Genomic DNA, 10836 nt, shown 5'->3' with positions numbered 1-10836 from the left:
CAGGCATAATATTTATAACATTGTAATATCTTTAAAGATGTGCCCCCCTGTTATTTCTGTAACATATTTAAGAGCAAACCTTTCTACATTGCTGAAATTGCCTTCACTAGCCCCTAAGATCTAGCCCGCTGTGCAGAAGAGCTATCAGCAAATGGAAGTCAGAAATGGGCATCATCTCCACACACGCATTCACTCATGGATCCATGCATTCTTTCCAAAATGTCACCTCAACAAAACAATAGTTACCAAGCTTATGAATACTGGAGTAAAATGCAAGGTCTGGAAGACTCTGGAAGACAAAGAACAATATGGATGTGCTCTAAGGATACTTCTGGCACACAAGGGAAGCACAAAAACACATATACACAGCTTGTCCTGATCCAAGTCACTGATGAAATCACAGAGTGTTCTTGGAGCTCCACGCAGGATAGTGGTCTGTTATATACAGCTTGTGTCTGTCGTCTGCCTTTACTAATCATTTCCTTCATTTTTTCATATCTGGCAGCATTTAGTACCTAAACATATCAATAAAAGATTTGGTATGACAATTAAAAGCCTTTTTGTGTAAATGTAAATTAATTCAGTAGTGAATTAAAGATATTTTAATACATCCTAAGTTTTGATAGGTTATAACCTACTTCTTCAAGTGCAGCAATGCAATGGAGTTAGCAGAATGTTGGCTGTCAACATTCTGACTTTTTAAAGGGAGAATAACCCTATACAACACGTAGCATAGGGAATAATGTGAAATGTTTGAAACAGTGCTGAAAAACATAAGATCCCATAATCTCCCCCTTTTTAACATCTGTTTAACACAGTGAAAAGTTTGAACGCAGTCTCAGCCTACCATCTCAGCTTTCATCTTCACATTAGAATTGATGTTTTTAAAGTTTCAAATGTTGCAACCTTCCCTCATAGGAAAGTTGCTCTGGCACCTTGATCATTCTGGTTGCCTTTTTCCAGGACCTACAGTATACTTCTTGAGGTGTGGTGACCCAAACTGTACACTGTAGTAGAGTTGTCTCAGCCTGGGGGGTTGTCTATGTGCTGTTAAAAAATAGTTTGTTTCTCTAAGCATTATTTGCAATGTTTATGTGTGTTGCACAGGAAGAAGGACTGCTAAGTCCTGTCCATTTGTAAAAGGATTGATTGGCTTGGCTGTGGAAAATCCATCTGCAAAGATGTATTAACATGTGCTTGGTAAACAGTGGAAAAACACTGGCTAGGATCAGAGCGCTCCAGGCAAGCACCCAGAGTCTCTCAAAGCTGACAGGGTTGTCCATCCCTCCAGTTGAAGGCTTCATCTTGCATAAGCTTTCACAACAAAATAGTACTTATGCTAAAATCCTTAATGTGAGATGCCCTTTTAAAGAGGTTGCTTCATTTAATAACATTCATTGTATTAGCTCCCCCTAAAGTAATCACTGACTTTGATGAGAACATGCTCGGTGTTCCTTTATTTGATCTGGGAATAAAATTAGCACGTCTTTGCTTTGGTATCCGCTCCTTTTGCTCAAATAAATAAACATGAAGCTGTCACTGACAGAGAAAATCCAAAGCCCTTCTCTCTCTCTCTCTCTCTCTCTCTCTCTCTCTCTCTCTCTCTCTCCCTCTCCCTCCTGTTACACACCTTTGATTTTATGTAAAGAGGATTCTCCTACAACACAGCACTCTCTTTAAAGTACATTAAGCACATTGTGTTTGCTTTCTTCTGCTGCTTGTTTCCCATGTAAGGGGAAGGGGAGGGGCAGACACAGAGTCTCCTGTCCCAACAGAAGAGTCCTCTTATCAAGTATCCTTTCCTTTCGGTACAATTGGCTATATTGTTTACTGTGGTTAATAATCAGAGGTATTAATAGCCAAGACCCACCCAAAGCCAACAGGGTTCTAGCAGTAAATCTTGTCAGAGGCCTAAACTTGCACAGACTCACAGACATACTTGACTTGGCTCCTTTTTCTTAAAGTGCTCTTAAATCATGCTCGTGATATGTAACACATGTGCATAATACTGCTGCATTTCAGCTACAACTATGTTTAGAATGAAGCACACAGTTCTGGCTGGCCCATCTCAGGATGGATATAACAAAACTGGGAAAAATACGGAAAGGGCAACCAAAATGATGAACTGGATTGAAGCACTTACCTAAAAGTAAACTAACACAAATCAGATATTTTACAGTTTGTTGTTTTATTTATATCCAAGCACGTCAAAGTGCAAGTAGATAAATAGGTACTGCTCCAGTGGGAAGGTAAACGGCGTTTCCGTGGGCTGCTCTGGTTTTGCCAGAAGCGGCTTAGTCATGCTGGCCACATGACCCGAAAGCTGTACACCGGCTCCCTTGGCCAGTAAAGCAAGATGAGCTCCGCAACCCCAGAGTCGGCCACGACTGGACCTAATGGTCAGAGATCCCTTTACCTTTACCTACCTTTCCTCCCAGGATCTCAAGGCAGCACATATAGTTTTCACTCACCCAAGTGTGCCCTCACAACAACCCAGTGAGGAAGATTAGACTGAGAGAAGGTGACTGGTCCGAAGTCACTCACACTTGGCTGAGAAGAGATTTCAGCCTAGGTTTCTTTGAGCTAACTACTATACCACACTGATCTTCCAACCGATGAAAGATAAAGGTGTGTACAGATGTGGCTGCAACAAAGAAATAGTTATGTTTTTTCTTCTTCTGTGGGATGAGCTCTGCTTGAACTAGACTCTTCAGTATTGCAACTCCCATCCACTGAATATCTCCATAAGCACTAAAAGCTTGTGTAGAAGGAGCCATGGTTCTAAGTAGGTGCCATGCCTCCACCTGATATCCCCTTAATTGTGGAGCACAGTCCTGTTTATTGCCCTTCCTTTCCTGATCTGCTCAGGGCACAGTAGCAAATATACCTAAAACCCCGCAGCCAATAACTGTCTGGTTACTAAGATTCAAGTCAATATGTTAAATACATTGCTAAGGATTGGCTTTTGTTTATGCTTTTTTAACATTTTAACTGCTCTTTTGATTGTTATTTATGTAGAGCTTCTCCCCTCCCCCCAGTGTTTTTATGAACCCAGGAATACCAGTTATGGCAAAAAGGTGGCATTCTATTTTCAAACTAAATAAACATCTTCAGAAGGCATTGCCTTGTGGGGTTACCAAGTCACAGTGCTGTACTGATGGTGGAAGTTCCAGCTAACAAAATTTCTCTTTCTGGTTTAGGCTTTTAACCACGTTAAATCAGACTTGTTCTCTTTGCTGATCACCCTTTCTGACCTTAATCTTTGTGAAGTCATTCCAAAATTCCTTCTTAGTGCAGTCCAAGAGTGAGAAACCTCTTGTCTAAGGACTGAATGTGATTCTCCAGGCCTTTCTATTAGGCCCTCCTCAAGCCACAGCCTCTCTCTTCACTGTCCCTACTTTGCACCCTCTTTGAGTATTCTTTTACCTGTCTGGAATGGATCCTGGAACTCTGATAATGCCTCTTTATTGCCTGGATGAAGGATCAATAAAGGTGCGTGAGTGCATGTAGAAACTAGCCCATTGTACAAGGGCTAAATCTGCATTCGTTGTTCTGCCCACTTTTGCCTCTGGTCCCACCCACCACTGGCCTGTGGTCCTTGAACGGCCACCTCTGCCCTTTTTGTTAAAACCATCTGTCTTTCCTTCAGATCACTCTTGCTCAGTTAATTTCCATCACCGCATGTCTCATTTCTTCTGGGTCTCTTGTGTCCCAGGAACTATTCCCCATCTTTAACCTGCCCTGTGTAAGGTTTCAATCCCAGTCTAACCAACAAATTTCCTTTCCGTCACAGGACTGAAAGCTATTGAATCCCCTGAGCAACACCACCACCCCAGCCCAGTCAATCAATGGAAGGAGCTCCCCTGCCACAAACACAATATGGATAAGACTATGCAAAATATTCATATACAGACATTTTCACCAAAAATTATCAAGGTTGTCAGTGGGGCTAGCTGCCTCCTTTAACATACAACCAGGCTAAAAATGGAAGGCTTCTAATTCCATGCTTCAACCAACTCCCTGTAGCAAAATTTGGCACTGAGCCTCTTAGGAATAGTTCTGCTCTTTTAAGATATTGCTGCTGAAATTCAAATTTTCGATTGATGAAGCAGACTGCTGCCATTCTTTGTTTTGTGCGTTAATCTGTTTTATGCAAAAAGTATTATTTTAATAACTGTCAACATATATGCCATAAAATATGTGATACTCCTTTCTAGATGGGGTCTGGGGCAGGTGTCCCTGTAACCCTACCTAAGCTATTCTAGGGCTATCTCCTTTTCCTCCTAAAATAGCAGAAAGGAAGAAGACTGAAACCTGTTGTCTTCTCTCACAGGGATCAGACTGAAACCAGGAAAAACTGTTGCATTAGGAATTACGTTAAGTAACATGGTTTCACTAGCATGATTTAGCACTAATATTTTTGCTAGTGAGTACATGTTTCCTCTTGTCTCATAAGATCCTACATAGACTCCCTCTGGCTGCACTGGGATTTGGCAGGAACTCTGCATCAGGAAGAGAGGTGATTCTGGGATTGGAAAAGGCCTCTGGGGCCAATATATCTCCTGACAGCGTACTTATGTAATAAATTGTTAGTATAAGCATATGCAATCATAACTCTAGCATGGGAAATTGTGGTTCTTCATTCTTTATCCTAAGCCTCTTTGTAAGGAAAGCTCCAGGGATAGTGAGTACACATTTCACATCATTCTTTTCTACTGAAGCTGGGTGGAGAGGAGGGCAGAGATCTACTTCCACCTTCAACTCAAGATAAAATTGATTATTTCTAAACCATTCCCTAGTCCTTCCTTCATTTCATTTATTTAGATCAGTAGCCACACCTACACCCCCTGGAATGCAGGAAGCAGTGGCAGACCTTGGAGTCTCAAATTTCAGTGGCGCCCTGTGCAACACTAAAATTCTGCACCCCCCTCTCACCCCCGCATTCTACATCATAATTGCGGCATCCCCAAGGCTCTATGCCCAGTGCAACTGAACCAGTCCTGCTCCCCTAAATCTGCCTCTGCAGGAAGCCTCAGGTTGGGTAGTACTTCATTTTTACATGGGTATGGAGAACCTGTGCCCCTCTGGATGTTGTTAGACTACAACTCCCATAATCTCTGGCCACTGACCACATTGGATGGGGCTGATGGAAACTGGAGTCCAACAACATCCGGAGGGCCACTGCTTCCCTGTCGGTGTCTGTGAATATAAACCTTAAAAACAGAACTTAAAATACTCTACCCCAGTCACAAATTGGCAGCTTAAAGGATTTGGAGCACTTATGAAAAATACTTAAGCCTAGACTTTTGTAGATCTCTCAAGGAAAGCAATTCTACAGTTTTGGAGCAGCCAGCGATAATGCTTCTCTTTGGTCACTTCCAAACAAATCACATTTTGAACAATCATCCCAATTTATTTTCACACAAAATTAAGTGGAGTTAAATGATGTTGACATGAAATGGCTGTTATCCGGCATTTTCCACTGTAGTTTTCTATTACTTTTCTTATTGCAAAATGCCTTCTCTTTTTTGATGTGCATTTGAGTGCACAAGTGCAATGTAGCTGTTGCTATTCGCTAGCCCTGGCAGGCGCATTACGTGATCCAGAAGAGCAGCATATGATCAGGCAGTACACCAGGTGCTGGGATGAAATCAGGCCAAATCTATTATGGAACGCAGTAGGCGGGATAAGGGTTGCCATAGCAGTAGGGTCAGGATCAGTTCCTCATTAAACTCACCCCAAGCTGGTGGAATGGGATCTGCTGAGGATGGACACCACCAAATGCATTCCATGGGATACAGCCAGTGCTGAACCCTGTCGTGGTACAAGGCAAGCTTTCAGGGTCTCACTGGGCAACCAGGGTGAGGATTCCAGCCAGTCAGAGCCCAGCCCAAGCTTTTGGGGTGCCATGGCCAATCCTCCCCTCAGACCACTTATGGGGGTCCACCTTTACTATGTTGATCCTCCCCAATGCCATTTCTGCCTTTATACAAAGACAATGTTATTCTGCCTAACAAAAGAAAGCAAAAAGTTTTGCTGAGGGAAAGGCAAATAAACCCCAACCAAGTGCCAACTCTGTCAAGGCCTTGATCTGAAGGCAGGTGGGCGAGAAGCTCACAGGACAAAATGACATGAAACACCCAAGGGAGACCAACACGGCTACCTACCTGTAACTAGACCCAAGGCAGAAGACTTCTTCCCCCTCTCCCCCCTGTGGCAGTCCACAGGAGAACTTTCTCTCATAGGTTCCTGCAGAATCCAAGGTGTGGGCAAATCTTCCCCATTTCCAGCTCAGTTGAGCCACACGCCACCAGGCAAAGACATGCCACTCAGATATGGCCCAGAACAAAGCTTATCCTAATGTGCCCACTTCCTTTGTGTGGGTTATGAAGCTGCTGTCTTATTGCACAAGAGTATATACCAGCATCTACCTGAATGTGTGAAAGATCTGCATAAACATGCGACTTCTTGGGGGTGGGGAACCTATGTTCATAGAATATTCTCGTAACACAGTGAATGTATGGAATGCTCTTGTTTCACTTTAGGGGCTGCAGTGGAATATAGGAAACTCCTTTATACGGAATGAGACCATTGGTCCATCTTACTCAGGGCTGTCTGCACTGACTAGCAGCGGATCTCTGGAGTTTTCCTACCTGGAATGCCAGGGAATGAACCTGGATCTTCCTGCAGGCAACAGAGATGCTTTTCAGCTGAGATATGGCCCCTCCCCTAATGGGACAAAGGGCAGGAAAGCAGTCTGTTAGGTATGCTGTGTCCAGACCATTCTGGTTTTTATAGGTCAAAAGTGCTTGGCCTAAGGCTACCTGTTAAGGTTACCTGAGTGAGGCAAGAGATGAATCAGGAGTTGCTAGTATGCACCCAAACCTCTTAGTTAGACTAAGCTGAACTAGGTTTGGATATATCTATAATGTCACAAAGCCCCAGCTAGTTTTAATTCCTTATTTGCTTATTTTAGTAGCTGTTCAAATATCTCCTCTTCCCGGTTGGTGTCAAGGTTGCCAGCATTTATCCTGACAAATTATGGACAGTCTAGCTATTCACCATGTCAAGGGGCAAAATCAAGGGGCTTATTATGATGAGAGTATAACCATGGATTACATTGTTTTAGTTTTAATTATTAAATAAGGAGTTGGAAAACAGGTCACTAATACCTAGTGATCATTGCGGCCTATTATCCTGAAGAGCAATTTTCATCTTCAAAGCAATTGCATTAAAATAATTTCTACAAATTATCCTTATTTTTCAAGCATGCTTGCTGTTCAAGCATCTTTGCTGCCCTTACAATTTTTTGTATTTCTACCTCATACACATTAAAAAACCAAAACAGAAATGGCAGAATGAATTGAAATTTGTGCCTGCACAATATAGGCAGACTGCATCACAATCATGTGTTTTCTATTTATTATCTTGAGAAATATGATCATGACTTGTTGTTGCAAAAGGAAAAATATTGGAAAGAAAAACATTAATTTATTTACTAATCTGTTTCTTTAAAAAGGTGCCCTTCATTTTCAGCCCACAAGATTCTCAAAGCAGCTTACAAAAGATAACAATACAATGAAGTTTATCACAGTAATAATAAAAAAAAACCTGAATCCAAGATCAACCAGATAGTGCTGGGTGGACTGTCTAAAATACAACGGCCAAAAGGTTATGGGTGGCAACCCAGCTGGCAAACAAAATATTCAGGAAATGTTCCTCCCTGTAGCTTTGTGCATTCAGGAACTGGTCTTCTGAAAATCTGGCAATCTTCCCTGGCACATCTGTGAACACTCAATGATCATAACAAGCACCATCATATTATGGGCATAGAAAACATCAAAGGCTATTGAATATCAGAGTCCCAGCTCCCTCTCCTGGCAGAGCACTGCAGTGGTAGTTGAGCTGAGGGTCTTTGAATGCTGAGAATACCCCCAACACAGCCCATCAGGAGAACTGAGATTGATCAGAAAGCAAATATGTGTTTGGCTCTGCCTTTCCTGAGCAACCAAGTCTCTCCGTTAGGGCCCTACCAATAATAAAGCCAACATAGCTCTACTGGCAGATTAATACTGGATTAGCAAAAGCAGACTCTAGTCTAGTGCTGGACATCTGTGACCTAGCTTTAGCTGAATAACTGGATATGTATTTGAGGTGTAATAGAACCTTTTTTCTGTGCACAACTTGTAATTCTTAAGATTGGCAGATATTTTAGTTCCTAATCATTTGATTCTTAGATGGGTGTGAGTGTGTCTGTGTGTGCACAGCACTATCTGGTCCTGAGTCCTCATGGTCTCCCTTTACTGCCTAATTTTACAAGCAGGAGGAACTGTTTCCCAAGGTGCAGAATGCTTTAAGTGCTTAATATTTCACAGATGAAAAAAGGTACACACTAGTAGTGTACTTGTAGCATCCCTTGCTCAAATCAGAGATTACTGCCTGGGCCTTGTAGCTGAAATCTGTTTTTCACCTGCCTCTTCCTGCAGCAATATAAAGCAGAGGGAATTTGTTCCTTGGGTTAAAAAGAAAGCTTTTTAAAAAGAGCAGCTTGTAATATGTAATCAACAAACTGAACCATGCTCATGTCAGTGTGTGAAATGGTAGCTAGCATGTGTGTGCTCTAGACAAAATACATTTCATCATGTATATTTTACACAGAGAAGTTCAGTGGAGTTAAAGTTGTAAAAGGAGACCTTATTTCAGTGACATTGCACCCCAGCAAGCATAAAGAAAATGTTTCGTAGTATGATTTTAAACGTCATGCAAATGAGATGTCGTACAAAAGATGCAGATACGTTTACCCCATATTGATCACTGCAAATATAATAGTTGATCAAAAAGGGGGGAAAGAGAAAGCAGAAAAACCTTTGTAGATTCAGCAGGCCTGGTGGTGGGGGATGCTACAACAGTTAAACAATTCTGGACAAGGAGAGAGAGCACTATTGCATTACTGGAAAGATGAAAGCTATTTATTCCATATCCGAATACAATAAAATGAAATATTGTAATATTATTTATTTAAACACGAGCACCATGGTGGTGAAGCAAGGGCCACATTCCCTCATAGGCAACCTTCCAGGGGCCACATACCTGTTTTAGGAGAGGCCAAAGGCAAAAATGAGCGCAGCAATGAATGTGATGTACCTTGGTACAGATAACATTACAGCACTGCAGAAATGGGAGGTTTCTACACATTCACATCTCTATCCTCCTTCCAAGCAAGCAAGAGTTCAATGACACATTCCTACTACCAGGGAAAAGCACTCAAGGAGCTGATGCTGAAAGTGCTGTGGCCTGCGGGGGGGGGGGGTGATCTGGGGAGAGCCCTGAGGGCAAAGTCAAGAGGCCTGGAAGGCCTGAGATTCCACACCCCTGCACTAGCACCTTGATTTCAACAGAGGCACTACACTTGCAAATTCCCAACTGGGTGGATTGGAAACTGCATTGCAGTCCTGTGCACATCATAGATCCCCTTTTGATTCAAAGGCTGGGGCTGCATCCATTTTTACACAACTGCTACCAATCCACTGTTTAGACATTTTGAATGGGTAGCAGGGCTGCAGCAGAAAGTCTTTTTGATCAGGACACAGGAGATGGGTCATAGAAGAAGCAGATGATGAAATGTTTCTCCCTTTTTTACACATGCATTCTTATCACAAAATAAGATGTAAGATGCATCCATCACTCACTCAGATTCACATCTAGAAATCTGGGAGAAGTATCTAAAGCCCCAAGAATGGCAGCTCTAGCATTCCATTCTAACAAAATGTTGAAAAGGATGTCCTTTCTCAAGCAGACTGTGATTTACCTGGGACAGGTAGCAATATATAGGGACTGTCCCTACTTAAACAGGGATCCCTGGAGCTTGTGCAACTCCAAAGTGCTGCCTCTTCAGAGTCTCTCTTTCTACTATTTGTGGCATGGGAGACAGGCTACATGTGGTGAGCATTGCCATATGTTCAGGCATCTGCTGTTGATCCTGCATTTTGGAGAACATCCACATACCTGCCAACGTTTTGAACACTGAAAAGATAGTTGCCTTTTCTCTCCTGGGTAACACTCACTATCCACTGATGAACAAAGCAGCACCCAAGCCTGAGAGCAAAGCCACAGGAAGTAGCTACTTTTTAGGGTTCCCAACCAGTGAAAGAATGTTTAGTTGCTTAGTGATCTCTCCTTAAACCAAATTATTGAATGTATATATTGGCAGAACTTCAATGTGTATGGGGATTTTTAGATTAAGGTATGAGATAGTTGCTTTGTTTATTTCAATATCGGTTACCACTCATTGGCAGGGCAGGAAAGGTCACCTTTTTCTCAAGTATTCAAATCCTTTTGAATACAATATGAATTACATGAATTAGACATGATTTGATTCTCACTCCCTTAAAAAAACAGCTTATGGTAGTTCCAGAGGCACAACTGTGGCATGTAAACTAAATGATTTGTTTAGGGCTCCGGAATTTAGTGCCACCCATATAGCACCCTGAAAGCTACCTCTAAGTAGGATCTATTCAGAATTGTGCATATACAGCACTGAAATTCTGCAAGAGCAAAGAAAAGCCACAGAACATGACATCGTCTACATAGTTCAGTTTCCTTAGGAATTTAGCTCTTTTTAAAAGGAAGTTTCTAGTGCTTTTATGACTACAGTTCACGTGGGCAATGCATAGTAAAAAAGTAGAGAGAGAAGGATTTCCAGGGGTCAGAGGCTGAGGCATTAGTATTTTGTATAGTGGTTACTTGCCTCTCTGCCTGACTAGCAGGAAAATAAACTGCACAAAGTACAAGAAATTGTGAACATTTGGTTTGAATTTTCATAATTTACAGAAGTCG

This window comes from Podarcis melisellensis, assembly GCF_964234715.1.
Source record: "Podarcis melisellensis genome assembly, chromosome: 5".
In the NCBI taxonomy this organism is placed as follows: Eukaryota; Metazoa; Chordata; class Lepidosauria; order Squamata; family Lacertidae; genus Podarcis; species Podarcis melisellensis.
The sequence above is the reverse complement of the archived record's forward strand: the minus strand, read 5'-3'. Positions refer to the sequence as shown.